Source organism: Symphalangus syndactylus, chromosome 18, assembly GCF_028878055.3.
Source record: "Symphalangus syndactylus isolate Jambi chromosome 18, NHGRI_mSymSyn1-v2.1_pri, whole genome shotgun sequence".
NCBI lineage: Eukaryota > Metazoa > Chordata > Mammalia > Primates > Hylobatidae > Symphalangus > Symphalangus syndactylus.
The window spans coordinates 71,226,700-71,243,995 of NC_072440.2; the positions used below are offsets into that span (position 1 = coordinate 71,226,700).

At 39.8% G+C, this 17,296-nt stretch overlaps 2 long non-coding RNA genes across 2 annotated transcripts in view; both read right to left on the reverse strand.

The window, feature by feature from the left end:
- The window catches only part of LOC129467806 (uncharacterized), a 116,153-nt gene that overhangs the window by 52,981 nt on the left and 45,876 nt on the right, over positions 1-17,296 (reverse strand). The window lies entirely within an intron of this gene.
- The window catches only part of LOC134733600 (uncharacterized), a 38,137-nt gene continuing 22,743 nt past the window's right edge, over positions 1,903-17,296 (reverse strand). The window contains exon 2 of the long non-coding RNA XR_010117230.1: positions 1,903-2,041. This is a non-coding gene — a long non-coding RNA (uncharacterized lncRNA). The remainder of the gene's footprint in view (positions 2,042-17,296) is intronic.

The window sequence follows — 17,296 nt, forward strand, 5'->3', positions numbered from 1 at the left end:
CTCCTGACCTCAGGTGATCCACCCACCTCGGCCTCCCAAAATGCTGAGATTACAAACATGAGTCCCTGAGCCCGGCCACGTATTTTCAGATGGTAGTAACTCACTACTGCAAGCACTGATGGCTCCTGCTCAGTTTCCATTCCTGTCACTCTCTTCTGGGAGAGACCACCTTTCACAACAGAAACTGATCATAACTGCCTGTTTTCTCAGACTCCCCTTGCAGATATGGCAAGAACATATAAATCTGCACAGGCCAGTAGGCCTAAAGAAGAAGTTTCAGGATGTTTCTGGGAAGAATTTCTTCTCTAATGAAGAGAGAAGCACTTAGGATGCCTCAGTGTCACACAGCTGGTCCTGACCTAGGTTTGTTAAGCTCGTATCTGTAACTATCAGTTACTGATATGGGTTGGCTGTGTCCCCACCCACATCTCATCTTGAATTATACTTCTATAATTCCCACGTGTTGTGGGAGGGATCCGGTGGGAGATAATTTAATCAGGGGGCCGGTCTGGCTCATGCTGTTCTCGTGATAGTAAGTCTCACGAGATCTGATGGCTTTATAAGGTAGAGTTTTCCCGCGCAAGCTCTCTTTGCCTGCTCCTTCTTGCGTGCTCGTCTGTGTCTGCCCGTCCGTGCCTGCTGCCATGATTATGAGGCTTCCCCAGCCACATGGAACTGTAAGTCCAATTAAACCTCTTTCTTTTATAAATTGCCCAGTCTCGGGTATGTCTGTATCAGTAGTGTGAAAATAGACTAATACTGTTACTTTGTGAATGCTTGGAGTACTGGAATTTCTGAGTTGAATGCTAATTTAGAAGTTAAACTGGGCACAGTGGCTCATGCCTGTAATCCCAACACTTTGGGAGGCGGAGGTTGGGGGACTACTTGAGGCCAGGAGTTCGAAACCAGACTGGGAAACATGGAGAAACCCATCTCTACCAAAAATACAAAAAAATTAGCCCGGAGTGGTGGTGTGCAACTATAGTCCCAGTTACTCAGGAGGGTGAGGTAGGATTGCTTGAGCCCAGGAGGTCGAGGTTGCAGTGAGCCAAGATCGTGCCACTGCACTCCAGCCTGGGTGACAGAGTGAGACCTTGTCTCAAAAATAAGTAAAAGTCCCTAGGAAGCAAAAGTTTGACTCAACTTTTTTCTTTATTTTTAAAAATTGTTTTATTCCCTTCTACAGTTTTTGAATTCTTCTTGAAAGATACCTTTGTCCTATCAGATCTGGTTAAGAGAGACAGCTTTTGAGAGGCATGGTAGTACTTAACAATCAGGTCTGGAACCATGAGGAAGGACAGGGGAAAAATTAGGAAGCAAAAGGTTGAGCCCAGTGTGGGCCCACCTGAGTCTTCTGTTTTATTCCCTGTGATTGTGAGGTTGGTATCATTTCTTTCACCTGGAGGCTAGCAGCTGGGCTGTCAGCAAGCTTCAGGGGGCAGCCCTTGGCACCAGCTTAGAGCAAGCACTAGGGGTTTGTCTTCAGAAACAACTGCTGAAAGCAATTGTGGGACAGCTTCAAATTGACAACACAAGAGATAGTGCAAATTAATAGTGCAGTGCTTTCATCTGGGGTGTGAGGGAGGCAATGAGAGAGAATAATCAGCGAAGCTTGAGCTGGGTGAGGTCAATTATAGAAGGTAATATGGAAGATGTAAGCTTGGAGTTGGGAACTCAGAAAAATCACAGAATGTTTTTGATCCAGGAAGGGATATTGGAGATTTTCACATTTGGTGTGTTTCAATCCAAATTATACTTTAAAGGGAGACACACCTTTTTTGTAAAGGACTCAATAGCCAATTGTTTTGGCTTTGTTGGCCATAAGTCTCCGTCATAACTACTTGGCTCTGCCACTGTAGTGCAGAAACAGTCATAGATAATGTATAAATGAAAGGGCATGGCTGTGTTCCAATAAAGCTTTATTAACAAAAATAAACGGTGGGCCAGTTTGGTCTGTGAGATGTAGTTTGCCAAGCCATAATACAGGATCCTGAAAAGACAGACATATACTGTCTCCTCTATGCAAGGCACTGTCCAAACCCTGGAAATTTAAAGAAGAAAAAAGTCATGGGCTGACCTTTTTTTTTTTTTTTTTTAGGATTTTATAGTTTCTTCCCTCCGGCTACCCTCACTTTTTAATCTCAATCACCATCACTACCAGTCCTTTGCATTAAGCATCTTCTATGGGTCGACTCTACCCTAGGAGCTTTATATGTGTTATTTTTAAACTTCAGTCTCACGACATAGGTATTATTATCTCCATTTTACTGACTAAAGAAATCAGAGCTGCAGCTTGTCCAAAACTCTGGAGCTCATAGGTGCTAAAGCTGGAATATAAATATCAGTCTTTCTTATTTTAAAGTACCTGCTTATTCTAAGAGGCATTATGGATTCAGAAGAGGGAATCTGGAGATAGGCTTCCTGGAAGTGAATTCTGACCTAAGACTTTGGGCAAGTGATCTAACTTTTCTGTGACTCATTTTCCTCATCTCTAAAATGGAGACAATAGAAGCACTTCTTTGGGTACGTGATGGTAAATTAGCTAAGTACATCTCCTCAACATCCTACAATGAACCGGGTAGCACCTTGATAGAGTCTGGATATTTATCCCTAACCAAATCTCATGTTAAATTGTAATCCCCATGCTGGAGGTGGGGCCTGGTGGGAGGTTAGTTCATAAGATCATAAGCTTATGATAAGCTTGGTGCTATCTTTGTGATAGCGAGTTCTCATGAGATCTGGTCATTTAAAAGTGTGTGGCACCTCCTCCCACCCTCTCTCTTGCTCCTGCTTTCACCATGTGAAGTACCTGCTCCTGCTTTGCCTTCTGCTCTGAGAAAAAGCTTCCTGAGGCCTCCCCAGAAGCAGATGCTGGTGCCATGCTTCCTGTACAGCCTGTAGAACTGTGAGTCAATTAAACCTGTTTTCTTATAAATTACCCAGTCTCAGGTATTTGTTTATAACAATGCAAGAACAGACTCTCTCACCCCGATAAGAAAGAATGTTCTGGCCCTAAATGTCAGTATCACCAAGGTTTAGAAATACCACTGCAATATTTTGAACAATAAGGAGAAATAGGGGGTGAGAGTGATTTATCTGCTCTCAGAGTTGTTTAGGGGTAAAGCTAGGACAAGAATCCGTGTCTATAGCATCCATGTCCTGAACTGTTTCTCCTCTCCTACATTGCCACAGGGACAACTGTGCAGTGAGTAGTGGTGATCCAGATAGTGAGAACTATATGTGCAAAAAGATCGGAAGCAGGAAGAAACAGTACCAGCTTTTGGTCTGGGACAGAGTAACCTGACTCCCTTGATTTGGATAGTCACTCATTGTAGGGGAGTCACAAAGAGCAAGTGAGGGAGGTGGAAAGTGGCTCCTGGTTAAGAGCTCAGAGTTTGTGAAGAGGCAATAGGGAACCATGGTGGGTGTTTGAGCAGAGGATTGATGCCTAGCTGTTAAAACTAGGGAGGATCTGGCTGTGCAGGAAGAGACTGGCATCTGTTAGATCAGCTGGCAGGGGACTGCAGTACTCTTCTCTGAAGGTCTGAGGCTCCAGACAAGATGGACAAGGTGAGGGAAGAGATGGCTCTCAGACACCTAGTGGAGGGCCTCTGTGCAGCTCATAGATGGTACGTGCTCTGCCTTTGATCAGAGCCGAATAGGAGATGATGACCTCCGACCATGTGTGCCAACCTTCCTCTGCACAGCCCCAAGTGATTCGGTGCCTGCTAATGAGATTTTCTGGAGGGCCGTTAAAGATCATTAAAAAGCATTTTTTGCAAACCTAATATTAGCTTTTAAGTAGTTAGCAGGGATGAGCCCTTGCCACTCACTGTTAACCAAAGCAAGTAATGACCTGCCACTCAGGAAACAGAGGGAGGCAATAGTAATCCCTCGGGTCCCAAGGACAACGGGGGTGCTTCTGAGGCAATTCTATCACATTTATTTCTATGTGATCCACAAAATGTTCTTTGAACAATCTTTTTGTTGCTAGAAATGTGCTAATCGCTAGAGAATAATACTAAGTGATGATAGTAGTAAGAGTAGAAAATTTATTGAGTACCTACTCTAAGGAACTATGCTAAGTACTTTATGTAAACACTGTTTCTAATCCTGTAACTCAGCTGCAAAGTAAGTACAATTAACCCTGTTTTCCACATGAGAATTTTAAGATGAAAAAACTAAAATCCAGATCCTTAGAGTCTCACTATCTAATGGGCCCAATGCTAAACAGATGAACGTTGTATCATATGCTAAGAGTGGAAATATGCAGTCATACTTGCTAACATTTATTGAATGTGCCAGGTACTGTTCTACTTTTCTTTGCAGGTAAGAGCTCATTTATTTCTCACGAAACACTATAAGGTGGTTACTATAATCTCTGTTTTCCAGATATGGAAAGCGAGTCAGAAAGCAGTTATAACAAACTTACCTAAAATTAGACAACTAGTCAGAGGACAAGAAGGATACAAACTCAGTTATGAAGTTAGTTAATTGACTTAACATTCATTTTATTTACCTACATAATAAGCTTAACAAAAATTATCTGCGAAGAAGGTTGTTAAAATGGTTTCAACTATCTGATCCACATAAAATATTTAGCAGAATTCCTGGTGTATTTCATATGATTTATAACAGCCTCACCTGGTCTGTTTTGTTCACTCTTTATTCTCAGTGCCTAGAACATTGCCTGGCACAAAATAGATCTTCATTAAATATGTGCTGAATATGTGTTAAAATGTCAGCTATTGTTGTTATTACTGAGGAAAGAGGACGCATAGCTTGACACCAGAATGCCTGAAGTTGTTTGACATGGCAACAAAGAGTAAGTTGTGCTGGAGTAAGAAAAGACAAGCATGGGGGAGACTTCTGTGACTTACATAATCTATAGGATGGCTGAGATGCTGCAGGTGCAAAACAGCATCCCAAGCTTGGGAAAGTTATCTTGAGGTGTCTGGGGGAAGAGATGTGTATGTAGCAGAGGTGGTTACTATAGAAGTCAACACGTTCGCTAGCAGAGGAGGCGGGAACCTGGGGTAGAAGAATTCTGTGCTGAGAACAAAGGCTGGGTCTGCTCTGCAGAGGTTGCGTCTCCCTGTGGCCTTAGGAGAAAGGCAGCCAATGAGAGGAGAAGAAAATAAGAAGGGTATCTTTGGAACTGGAGAGATTGACTCAGAAGTCCAAGGTGGAGAGTTTCAAAAAGGAGGTTATCTACAATGTCAGACACTGCAGAGTTCTATTTTAGGACTCAGCTGCACAGGGGATATAGCTCACAATGTCTGATCTAGGGTAGCACATATTAAACACGTGTGGTGTGAACTTGCTGAAGGTCACAGAGTAAGTGATAGGTTCAGGGCTTGGACTCCAGTGTTTAATTCCCAAGCCTCTGTTCTTAACATTATTTCTATCTGTTTCTATCCTTATGTGACCTCTTAACGCCTCCCTTGACTTTTGAGCTTGCATATCCCTTGAGCAGACCTCTGCTTTGTGCCCTTGATTCTTCCTGGAATGCTCATCCTTCTCTACATATGTTAGAGCAATTATTTTTTGTAATTTTTAAAAGGATTGGTCTTTCGTTATGAAGTCATATCTGATTCTTCCCAGCTGTCATTACTTGTATTTTCTTCATCTTCTCGTTTTTAATTCCTTTATAGCACTGATCTCATTCTGCCCTTTATTACACGATTGTCTATTTTATTTTTTTTGACCCACTTGGGGCCCTTGAGGGCAGGATGGTGCTCAGGATGGTGCTCTTTATCTTGGTGTCCCCCTGATAACGTAGCAGAGTGCTTTCGATGTAGCATGGGATCAATAACACTTGTTAAGTTGAAATAAGACATAAACCAAGTGTGTTTCTCTCCATCTGTTGCCTCCAAACTGGTCTTTAGAGATTCCTGTAGTCTATAGATCTAACATTTACATAAAATTATTTATTTATTTATTTTTATTATTATACTTCAGATTTTAGGGTACATGTGCACAATGTGCAGGTTTGTTACATATGTATCCATGTGCCATGTTGTTTTGCTGCACCCATTAACTCGTCATTTAGCATTAGGTATATCTCCTAATGCTGTCCCTCCCCCCTCTCCCCACCCCACAACAGTCCCTGGAGTTTGATGTTCCTCTTCCTGTGTCCATGAGTTCTCATTGTTCAATTCCCACCTATGAGTGAGAACATGCGGTGTTTGGTTTTTTGTCCTTGCGATAGTTTACTGAGAATGATGTTTTCCAGTTTACATAATATTTAAAGGAGACTCAAAAAATACTCTTCGGCAAAAAGATGCTTGAAAGAGTGCAAAAAAGTATATGTAGATCAATAGGGCACTAGTTAAATAAACTTTGATATATTCACAGCTGTAACAAGGAATATGCTTATAAACAGCTGTGGAGTGATCTTCAGATTATATTCTGGATTAAACCAAATAAACAGAGTGGAGAAAAAGATGCATGACTTAAAGTGGGGGTGAATAAAAAAATTATATATGTATATTTATATTTATGATGGGAAGATAAACCAAAAACAAATAGAAAAGGTATTACATATCTATAAGGTCAGTGAAGAAACAAGGTAAGAAGGATGGGGAAGGAGCGAAATATCTCTGAATATGCCTGGCTTTATAGATTCACCTCTGGAACCAGGAAGATGTTTTACATAATCGCAAAGCAAAATCAAATTTACAAAATAGTTATTTGTAAAAATTGAAGTCAAAGTGAAAGAAATAAGCTTAACTGTGTGTTGGGATTATGGCCTAACCAAATAGAGAATTATTTCAAGTGATTTTGAAACACAGTAATTTGACTGCATCTCTAGTGGGATATACTCTGTGGATAAAAATATCTATAAAATAAATTTAAGCATCTGCAGTAGTCAATGTCGTGCTGATCTTGTTGATTATTCTGATACTTTTTTGTGTACATTGTGAGATAAGTACTTACATTATTGAGAACCAGAATTATTAGTGTAGAGGAAAGGATATAAAAGTGTCAGATTGAAGAGATTAAGTGAAAATTCCATAGTCCTGAATTTGACTTGGAATTCATTAAGCAATTCATAATGAATTTCTTCATTCAAACTAACAATGACAACCACACCTATGTTCCAGCCCAAACCACTGATACAGGCTAGATACAGTGACCCACCCTACAACAGTGAACTCCCCTAGCAATCATAATGTGGTCTCTAAATACCTTTCCCAATAAAAGCAATTAGGAATCTCTAGAGAAATATCTAATTCTAGATCTGGGAAAGACAATAAGATGTACCTGAAATCATCTTCCCGGAACCCAGGAAGCCATTATAACTTTATGGCAATGTGTCAAGAAGACATGGAAGCCACCTTCATGAGGCATTTATTGGCAAAAAGAATAACTACAAAATATATTTAAATCTGTGTTCATAATGATATTTAAGCCCCCAAAATACTTTTATTTTTGATCAAGTCACTCTTTTGTCCAAACCTCTGCAATGGCTTCCCTTTTCACTCAAAAACCAAACTTTTTACAAAACCCCAAGGCCTAACTTGATTGGTCCCCATTTATTCTTTGAACTCATCTTCTGCTATTCCTTGCTCACTCTGGTTTAGCCCCACTGGCCTCATTCTCATCATTGGACATGCCAGGCACCCTCCTATCTCAGAGCTTTTGCACTGGCTGTCCCCTGTCCTGAGATGTGCTTCCCTCCAGGTAGGCACATGGGCCACCTTTACTTCTTCGGAAATAATCTCAAATGTCACTGTATTTGTTTCCCAGAGCTTCCGTAACAGAGTACTACAAACTGAGTGGCCTAAAACAATAGAAATGTGTTCTTTCACAATTCCAGAGCTTAGAAATCGGAAATCAAGTTGTTGTGAGGACCAGTCTCTCTTGGAAGCCTTTAGGGGAGGATCCTTTTTTGCCTCTTCCAGCATCTGGTTTGTTGGCAATCCTTGGCATTCCTCTGCCTGCAGCTGCATCACTCCAATCTCAGCCTCTGTTGCCACATGGACATTTTTTTTTCTGCGGGTCTTTCTCTGTTTTCAGGTGGCATTTTCCTCTCTGCTTATATTCAAATTTCTCTCTTATAAGAACACTAAGCCAGGCGTGATGGCTCACGCCAGCATATCTGCTGACTCCATGTGCCGGAAGTATGATGTAATAAGCTTATACCTGGTGGCTCATGCCTGTAATCCCAGCACTTTGGGATGCTGAGGTGGGCGGATCACCTGAGGTTAGGAGTTTGAGGCCAGCCTGGCCAACATGGTAAAACCCTGTCTCTACTAATAATACAAAAATTAGCCAGTCATGGTGGTAGGAGCCTGTAATCCCAACTATTTAGGAGGTTGAGGCAGGAGAATCACTTGAACCTAGGAGGCAGAGGTTGCAGTGAGCTGAGATAGCATCACTGCACTCCAGCCTGGGTGACAGTGAGAATCCATTAAAAAAAACAAAAAACCCAACCAAACAAAAAAACACCAGTCATTGGATTTGGGGCCAAAGACTGCATCTTCATTTAATTACAACTGTAAAGACTATTTCCAAATAAGGTCACATTCACAGCTACCTAGGCTTAGGTCCAGAACACTGTCTTTTTGGGGGATGGAGTTTACCCACTACAGTCATTTTTAAGTGAGACCTTCTCTGGTCACCCCTATCTAAAATTGTGGGCCTTTCCCTAACACCCTCACCTCACTTTCCTCCTCATTTCCTTAACACTGACCAGCATCTAACATATATATTTTACTCATTAGAAGGTAACTATCTCATCCCACTGGAATATGAGCTCCAGCAGGGCAGGGAATTTTGTATCTTTTGTCCACTGCAGTATCTCTAACTCTACTAGGCACTCAGTAAACATTTGTTGAATGAATGTTGGGGAAGGCTAGGTATTTTGGCTATGGGTACACAACTTCTTTTCTCTTCTTGGAGGATTCACGTCGACCTAAGCATAGTTTTTTCCCCATATGAGGAGCAACATTGCTATAAACCAAAGAATCCCTACAAATAACTACAATTATCTTTATTTTACTTTTTTCTCCTAGTTAGTGTGTTTTGTGTCTACTTAACTACTATTCCTGTTCTTAATTCATTTTCTCCAAGATTGTTAGTTATCTTAGGGGATTCTTGACTTCCACTTCATGAAAGGGACAGAACAGTCACTGCTGAGGCAGGGGGAGCAAAGATACCATTATATCCTCTTTCTGATTCATAACTATCACTGGCTCTTGTGGTAGAAAAAGTTCAAGCTTTTATAATTCTTGTCTGTCTTTATTTCCACCACCACCACCCTTGATTTCTCTGCACCAGTGCTTTCTGAAATCCATTAGTGGGTAGAAAAAACAATTTACTTGAATGTTACTACGATTCTTAAAATATATAATAAAGGATAGAAGATATTCAAATTGTGTCAGGTAGTTTCAGTATGTATTCTTTCCTGAAACTTTTGTTTCAGGTAAGTGCATGTGTTTGAGTATGTGGTGTTATGTCTTGGAGTAAAAAACTGTTCTGGATAGACATTCTGTCTCCCTGACTCTCTCTGTTTCTCTGTCTCACTCTTCCCCCTCTTCCAGCTCCCTCATCTGAAACACAGCAAGCCATTGTTTAGAATGGAACTTGGGGCACTCTGACTCCTCACTTAAGTCTCTTAATGGTGCTCCTCGCCATTCTAGCACAAGCCAGCACCTGACCTTGCATATCAGTGTGCACAAGGTACATCTGGGGAGATTGTTGAGAGGCATTTCCCAGGCCCTCTCCACCTTAGGTACACTGACTTGGTAGGGCTGCATTGAGGCTCAGCATAAGAATTTTTAGTTGACTCCATGGAGATTCTGATGCAGAGTCAAGAATCACATTTTATAAATATCTGGTTGCAAGAGGAAACGATGAAATCAATATGGGTATTTATATGGGTATGCCTGACTTCCCGATGTTACCCATTGCTACTGGGATCCATACATGACTTGAGATTGACAAACTTCACATCTGAGGAGATGAAGATGACTTTTTGCATTGAGGCAGCTTCCTTTTCTTCATAGAATTGCTAATTCATCATTTCTTCCTCTTTCATTAGGAAAATTTTACTTGCACCAGCTTATAAAGAACTTATTCCCAAGTTTTGTTCCATAATAACACCACTGTGGCTCTGCCTTCAAAGATTTTGTACTGCGTGATTGTCCAATGATTGAGGATTTGATAAAAGTCTTGTGAAAAGCACAACCACAGACCACATGGCAGGTTCTATGAGGAAGATGGGATGTAAACATTAGGGGGGGTGCTCTTGTCAGCCTTGGGCATTTGTCTTCCTGTTTTTTTTTGTTTTGTTTTTGTTTTTGTTTTCCCTGTGCACAGAGAATTAGATTCTGGTATCAAAGCAAAACACCAATGTTGGAAAAATTTATCTACCCATTTTAGGCTTAAAACTTTGCAGGGCAGATGGCAGGACTGGTTAAGATAATGACTGAGCATACTTCAGATCCTCAAAAGTATTACATAAATACCTTATACTGGTAACTTTATGAATATATTACATCTGCTTCAATGCTTCATGGTCTAATTAATGCCCTAGAATTCCCAAACTCTTTTATTGATTACTTATTTATAGATATGTTACCATTCAAAGCAGTGAGGAGTGCCCAGCATTGGCTAAGACTCATCTTGATATCAAATAATGGAAATATACATCATTCTCTATTAAAATATGCCAGACACCAATGTAAGCAGATGACATGTATTGACTCATGTAATCTTCCACAGTCCTAGAGGTGATTACCATTATTAAACCTGTTTCAGTTCTGAGGAAATTAAACACAGTGAGGTAAGTAAATTGCTCCAATTTATAGAACTTGTGGCATTGATACTTGAACCCAAATAGTCTTATTCCAAAGTCTGAGCTATCAACCACTACACACATTTCCTCTTTTTTTTTTTTTTTTTTTTTTTTTTTTTTTTTGGAGACAGAGTCTCGCTCTGTTGCCCAGGCTGGAGTGCAGTGGAGGGATCTCGGCTCACTGCAAGCTCCGCCTCCCGGGTTCACACCATTCTCCTGCCTCAGCCTCTCCGAGTAGCTGGGACTACAGGCGCCCGCCACTACGCCCGGCTAATTTTTTGTATTTTTAGTAGAGACGGGGTTTCACCGTGGTCTCGATCTCCTGACCTCGTGATCCGCCCGCCTCGGCCTCCCAAAGTGCTGGGATTACAAGCGTGAGCCACCGCGCCCGGCCCCACACATTTCCTCTTAATGGAGTTTACTGTCTAGTTAAAGAAGAGGACAGACTTTCTGCAGGGTAAACAAAGGAGCAAACTTTTTTTTTCTCATGGGATGAGGGGGAGTCATAAAAATATAGTATTAATGGAGCATGTACCTAACCAGTGTTAAAGTTTTTATATTAGAACATGTATAATTGATTCCAGTGGATTGTTACCTTTCTGACAAGATGGTTAATAGTAGATTGTAGATATTTAGAATGTATTGGGGAGTTTTGCTCCCATTTCTGATGGGTGGATATGAGCTAGTTGGACTCAGTGAATCTCAGCTGGGCTTGCTCATGTGTTTGCATTCAGTTGTAGGGTTGTTGGTTATTGGTAGGTTGGCTGGAGGGTGGCTAGTGCCAGCTGGCTTCATATATCTGGTAGTTTGCTGGCTAGGAGCAATAAAGGTGACTGTGCCACATGTCTGCGATCATCCAGCAGGCCGGCTCAGACTTCTTTACATGGCGGGCTAGCCCAGGCTTATTCAAATGGTGGCAGGTTTCAAGAGAAGCGAGAAAGGGCAAACCCCAGTGTACAAGTCTTTTGAAGAAGAATCTGTGGCCACCTTTGTGATCTGCCACAGTTTTCCCTTTGCAAAATTGTTTACATTTCACCCACATGCAAAATATGCTTGTCCCATCTCCAAACTCTCTAAAATATTATCCAATTATAGCATCGAGATTAAAGTCTACGATGCACCCAACACTAGAGCATTTAAAAACATAAAGCAAACACTAATAGATTTAAAGGGAAAGATAGATGGAAATACAATGATAGTAGGAGACTTCAACATCCCAGTCTCAGTAATGGACAGATCATCCAGACAGAAAATAGACAAACATTGGAGTTGAACTACACACTAGACCAGTAGACCTGACATTTGCAGAATATTTCACCCAACTGCTGTAGAATATACATTTTCATCACCACTTGGAATGTTCTCCAGAAGAAACCATTTCTTAGATCACAAAAGAAGTCTCAACAAACTCAAAAAGATAGAAATTATATAAAATATATAATAATGTTATATAAAATATTTTCTAACACAATGTAGTAAAACTAGAAATCAATATCAAAAAGAACCTTGGAAAGTACACAAACACCTGAAAATTAACCTGTTTCCAAACAACCAATGGGTCAGTGAAGAAATTAAGAATAAAATTGAAACATATTTTGAAACAAATGAACATGAAAATACAGTATACCAAAATCTACGGGATGCAGCACAAGCAGTGCTAGGGGGGAGGTTTGTAGCAATAAATGCCTACATCAAAAAATGGGAAAGACTTCAAATAAACAATCTGATATTGCACGTCAAAGAACTAGAAAAACAAAGCAAAAACAAAATTAGTAATAGGAAAGAAACAAAGATCAGAGAAGAAATAAAATTGAGACTATAAAATACAGAAGATCAATGAAACAAATTTTTTTAACGATAAATTGGCAAACCTTTGGCTAGACTAAGAACCAAATATAAAAATCATAAATGAAAATGAGACATAACTGAGACCACAGAAATACAAAGAATTATTAGAGACTATTATAAACAACTATATGCCAACATATTGGATGAATTCCCAGACACATACAACCTACAAAGGCTAAACTATGAAGAAATAGAAAACCTCAAGAAACCAATAGTCAAAGCTGTAGTAAAATGTCTCCCATCAAAGAAAAGTCCATGACCTGATGGATTCCAATTCTACTCAGTCTCTTCAAACCACCTGAAGAGGAGGGAATACTTCCAAACTCATTCTATAAGGCCAGCATCACTACTAAAACCAGACAAGAACACAACAAAACAACAACAACAACACTACAGGCCAATATCACTGTAAAACATAAATGAAAAAAATCGTAAGTCTGGCAAACCAACAGCACATTAGAAAGATCATCATGATCAAGTGGAATTTACCTCAGGGATGCAAGGATGATTCAACATAAAACATATCACATCAACAGAACCAAGAAAAATAACCGTGTGATCATTTGAATAGATGGTGACAAAACATGATAAAATTCAACAGGCCTTTATGATAAAAACCTCATCAAACTGAGTATAAAAGGAGCATACCTCAAAATAATAAAGGCAATGTCTGACAAATCCACAGCTAACATTGTACTGACCAGGGAAAACTTTGCTCTAAGATCTAAAACAAGATAAGGACACCCACTTTTACTACTCTTATTGAGCATAATGCTGAAAATCCTGGTCAGAGCAATAAATCACACAAGAGAAAGAAATAAAGGTCATCCAAATTAGAAAAGAAAAAAGTCAAACTATCCCTGTTCGCAGATGACATGGTATTATATTAAGAAAACTGTTAAGACTCTACAAATAACTCTTAGAACTGATAAATTCAGTAAAGTTGCCCAGTAAAAAAAAAAAAAAAAACAAAAAACCCAACACACAAAACTCAGTAGCATTTATATACACCAACAGTGAGCAATCTGAAAAAGATGTCAAGAAATCCCATTTATAATAGCTACAAAGAAAATAAGATATTTAGGAATTTAAGCAAAGAGTGGAAAGAACCCTTAGGATAATGGCTTTTAGTTCTGTATCCATGTTGCTGCAAAGAACGTGATTTCGTTATTTTTAAAGGCTGCATAGTATTCCATGATGTATATGTAGCAGAGTTACTTTATGCAGTCCACCACTGATGGGCACCTAGGTTGATTCTGTGTCTTTGCTGTTGTGAATAGTGCTGCAGTGCACACACAAGTGAATGTGCCTTTTTGGTAGAATGATTTATTTTCTTTGGATATATATCCAGTAGTGGGATTGCTGGTCAAATGGTAGTTCTATTTTAAGTCCTTTGAGAAATCGCCAAACTTCTATGCACAGTGGCTGAATTAATTTACATTCTCACCAGCAGTGTATTAGTGTTCTTTTCTTTACAATCTTGCCAGCATCTGTTTTTTAACTTTTCAATAGTAGCTGTTCCTAAGTGAACTAACATAGGAACAGAAAATCAAATACTGCATGTTCTCACTTATAAGTGGAAGCTAAACATGGAAAAATAATGGACACAAAGATGGGAACAACAGACACTGGGGACTGCTTGAGGGGCAGGGGCAGAGGGGGTATGGATTGGAAGGCTATGCTCACTACCTGAGTGAAGAGATTATTTGTACATCAAGCTGTAGCAACATGCAATTTATGTAACAAACCTGCACATGTACCCCTGACACATGACAGCAGAAAGATAAATCAGATTACACCAAGCTAAAAAGCTTCTGTACGGCAAAGGAAACAATCAACAAAGTGAAGGGACAATCCATAGAATGAGAGAAAATATTTGCAAATTACCCATCTGACAAGGGATTAATAATCAGAATATATAAGAAGCTCAAACAACTCAATAACAAAAAGCAAAGCATCTGGTTAGAATGTGGGCAAGATATCTGAATAGACATTTCTCAAAAGAAGACATACAAATGGCAAATAGGTATATGAAAAAATGCTCAACATCACTCATCGGGGAAATATAAACCAAAACTACAATGAGGTATCATCTCACCCCAGTGAAAATGGCTTTTATTAAAAAGGGAATAATGGATGCTGGCAAAAATGTGGAGAAAGAACTCTTGTACACTGTTGGGGAGAATGTAAATTAGTACAGCCACTACAGAAAACTCTATCTAGGTTCCTCAAAAACCTAAAAATAGAACCACCATATGATCCAACAATTCCACCACTGGGTTTATATCCAAAAGAAAGTAAATCAGTGTATTAAAGGGATAGCTGTACTCCCGTGTTTATTGAAGCACTATTCACAATAACCAAAACATGAACTCAACCTTAGTGCCCCTCAATGGATGAATGGAGAAAGAAAAATATGGTATATATACAAAATGGAATATTGTTTAGCCACAAAACAGAATGAAATCCTGTCATTTGCAGTAACTTGCTGGAGGTCATTATGTTACGTGAAATAAGCCAAAGACAGAGAAACAAATACTGCGTGTTCTCATTCATATGTGCGAGCTGAAAAAGTGGATCTATTGAAGATAGTAGGTTGGTGATTACCAGAGCCTGGGAAAGGTAGAAGTGGGTGAGGGAATTGAGAGGTTGATCAATGGGTACAAATATGCAGTTAGATAGAAGAATTAAGACCTGGTGTTCAGTAGAGCACTAGGATGACTATAGTTAACAATCTATTGTACAGTTCAAAATAGCTAGAATAATTTGAATGTTCCTAGCATAGGGAGACGATAGATATTCAAGATGATGGATATCCCAATTACCTTTATTTAGTCTTTACCCATTATATGAATATATGAAAATATCACATGTATTTCTAAAATATGTTCATCTATATTATGTATTAATTTTAAGATTATCTAGGGCTTCCTGATCTACATCACATCCAGATATAGATGAGGCTTCTTAGGTATGATTCTTTGAATGTGGGTATCAGTAATCTGGATACCTTAAACTAAAAGAAATATCTGACCCCCCACACACCCAACAACTATGGTAAGACAGGAAAGGACAACCATAAAAATGAAAATGATGGCAGGCTTATAGCAGTTGTGGTCCATAGCAATTCTGAAATCTCACCAGACAAATATTGCTCTGTCTTATACTCTGGAGACAGGAAATTTTTGCTGATCAAGACCCAGTTTAATTCTTTGAGAGAGACTCCAAGTCTGTTGGTTTCAATGGTCTACTATCTTGATTTTTGATCCTACCTCTCACTCTGTTGCCCAGGCTGGAGTGTAGTGGTGTGATCTTAGCTCACTGCAACCTCTGCCTCCTGGTTCAAGCGATTCTCATGCCTCAGCCTCCCAATTAGTTGGGACCACAGGCACGCACCACCACACTCGGCTAATTTTTGTATTTTTTAAGTAGAGACAGTGTTTTGCCATCTTGGCCAGGCTGGTCTCGAACTCCTGATGTCAAGCAATCTGCTTGCCTTGGCCTCCCAAAGTGCTGTGATTACAGGCATGAGCCACTGCACTCAGCCCATCCTTTTTTTTGTTGGAAATGACACATGTTGGTAGTTGACTAGCTTTTTTTTGCCCATTTGTGCCTATATAAAGGCACATATCATTCTCATCCAGTTAAAACTGTTGGGTGTTTTATTGGTACAAGTCCCTTAACACTTTGTGGGTTTATGTATCCCATTATAAGTATACTCTACTCCATGTAAGCCTGTCTCTACTCTGGGAAAGTTACCCTAAAGTTCTTATATACCCTTTTCTCTAGCCAACAATGTCTGATAGGCAGCTCATTAAATCTTTCAGAGGCCTTCACAAAGTGTCTTAGAGTCACATCCTTGATTTCTTTTCCTGGTGGTCATTGCTTGCTCTGAGAATCTTTGACTGGCTCAAAAACCTGGAATTGAACAGCAGACTTATGTTATCATCCACCAAATCCTGACTCCTCTATTTCTTCTAAATTCTGCTTACAACTGAACAATTCTTCCTTCACCTACTCTTTTCCTGTATCAAATCATAGACACCTAAATAAGCCAATCAACTCTTTCCTCATTATACATGGAAATAATTTTGCCAATGTCTAAAAGTTTAAGTACCTTTGCTATCACCCCAGTTGCTGAAGATGGCAGCATTGCTAATTGTTCCATCCTATATATCACATGTCAATACATTTTCATATTTCCATTGCTGTTTTCTCACTACTTTCCCATTTCTGCTAACAGCTTGCTCACCATTTGTCTAGTCTTCACTAACATTTTCCTTGCCTCTTTTCAAGACTCCATCAGCTGATCCCAAAGACAATGCACATGTTTTAGATTTTGGTTGTGGTAGCACCCCAATTTTAGGTAGCAGTTTCTGTACCAGTTAGATTTTGCTGTGTAATGATCCACTCCAAAATATACTGACATTCATTCTGCTCCTCATTCTGTGATCAGCTTGTTCCTCTGGTTTGAGTCAGCTTGGCTGACCTCTGCTGGGGCTAGCACATGAATCTGCTGTCATCTGGCAGACCAACCAGTGACTGAATAGTCATGACCTCACTCATACACCTGGCAGTTGGCAGACTGTCAGTTGGGGCAACTGTGTCTCTCATCCAGCAAGCTAGACCAGGCTTCCTCACATG